General features: G+C 36.3%; 1 non-coding gene across 1 annotated transcript; it reads left to right on the top strand.

The window, feature by feature from the left end:
• The first annotated feature begins 1,275 nt into the window (after nt 1-1,275).
• Nucleotides 1,276-1,382, top strand: LOC124899119. The gene has a single exon (XR_007056257.1). It is a non-coding gene; the product is annotated as a small nucleolar RNA R71 (small nucleolar RNA).
• Nucleotides 1,383-1,902: the final 520 nt, after the last annotated feature.

Below are 1,902 nucleotides of genomic sequence, written 5' to 3'. Positions count from 1 at the left end.
TAAGTGAAACTGTATCATACTCTGTCAACCGGTTCTTGTTTTCCATTATGTTCCTCAGGTATTTTGCATATTTTGGACCATTCTATAGAATATCAACAAGAAGAAGATTTACATGAACCTGCCTTAGAAGGCCCAAAAACTTCTGGTAACTTGTCTCCTCTTGGTTTTTTTGCTATATTTAAGGAAAGGGTAAGGGTATAGCCATCACCTCTGCTTGAATATCATCACTTGCAGCTCTTTCTTTGACCCCTTTCTCCTCATTGGCTTTAGGATCATCATCAGTGACTATGGGACTAACATGACCAGGTACCGCCTTCTTTAACTTTAGCCACTACTTGTTGTAACTGTATTTACCTGCTTTGGATTTGCTTCTATATTGCAAGGTAAGCCTTCTTGAGGTCTTGTGTTTTGTGCTCCTATAATCTGACTGAGTTAAAATTCCAAATTCCTAGTAATCAATTATTGACTCTTTAAATCTACTGCAAACTATGCTTTCTTAGCTAAAAGATGCTTCAACATCTCCTCTACATTACTTTTTTGAGTTGTAGCTTGATTATTCTGAACCTGTTGTTGATTATATTGCACTGGCCCCTTATACTAATTATTGTTTTATGCCTAATTTCTACCCCATGAGAAATTAGAATTATTCCTCCAATTAGGATTATATGTGTTATCGAAGTTCTGTTGTCCTGGATGATTCACATTCCCATATAATTATCTATTGCCTTGGATGATTCACATTCCAATATAATTAACAAAATTTAGATTAACCGCATAAGCATCTGCAGCGTACTCACAACTTCCACAAATCTGACATCAAGAATTTACTTGTTGGATTGCATTAGTTGTAGCTGCTGCTTGCAGAATCCCCAACTTCATACTGTTAAACTGAGTAAGCATTTGATTTTGCATTACAGCAAGCTAAGCTAATAAAGCAACGAATAGATCTACCACTAATACACCTGCAACCTTCTTAGGAACACTCCTCGAGTCAGCATGCCATTCAAGGGTCCCTTATGAAATCTAATTCAACAGTATGTATAATTCACCATAAGTCTTATGAAAAATCTTGCCCACCTGTTGCTGAATCTAAAAGAATCTTGGTATTTGGCTCTAGCCCCTTAAAGAAATTATAAACAAGAACATCATTAGACTGATGATGATAAGGGAAATCTATGAAAATCTTGGTATTTGGCTCTAGCTCTTCAATCCAAGAGAATCTTAGTATTTGTCTCTAGCCCCTCAATGAAAGTATGAATAAGAACATCATTAAACTGATGTTGATAAGGGCAATTTCAAAGCATAATTTTAAATCTCTCCTAGACTTGGTAGAGATTCTCTCCTTCTTTCTATCAAAAATTAAAAATCTTGCTTCTCAAACGTGCAGTCTTCCCAGATGGAATGAATCAAATAAGGAACTTCCAAGCTAGATCTTTCTAAGAAGTTATGGAGAGTTATAGTTCAGCATGTCACTATCTCTTCTCTTTCGTGATTAAATAAAACTGGAAGAGCATCAGTCGGACTTAATCAGTAGTCACCCCTACAAGAATATAAGTATCACTTATTTTCAGGAAGGTTTGTATGTGCTATTACGGGTCTTCATTTGAAAATTCGATAAATTGTCCAGCCAAATTCAACAACTGCACCATATTCTGCTCTAATTCAAATCGACCACCTATCTCGGGATTGCGAATACTGTTAGTCATATGGTTTGTGTGTGGGATTGGCACCTCACAAACAGGTCTAGTAGCTACTTAAGCAGAGGCAGTTGGGATAACCGAAGCTGGGATATGTCCGACATTTGAATCAACTGGATCATTTCTTTGTTCAACTATTTGAACCTGTCGAATTGGATAGTAAGCTTTTTGCCTTATTTGAAATACCAGTTCTAGTTTTGAAAAA

Source organism: Capsicum annuum, chromosome 5 (assembly GCF_002878395.1).
Source record: "Capsicum annuum cultivar UCD-10X-F1 chromosome 5, UCD10Xv1.1, whole genome shotgun sequence".
NCBI lineage: Eukaryota > Viridiplantae > Streptophyta > Magnoliopsida > Solanales > Solanaceae > Capsicum > Capsicum annuum.
Note: the sequence above shows the minus strand (reverse complement) of the source record. Positions and strands in the feature narration are given on the sequence as shown.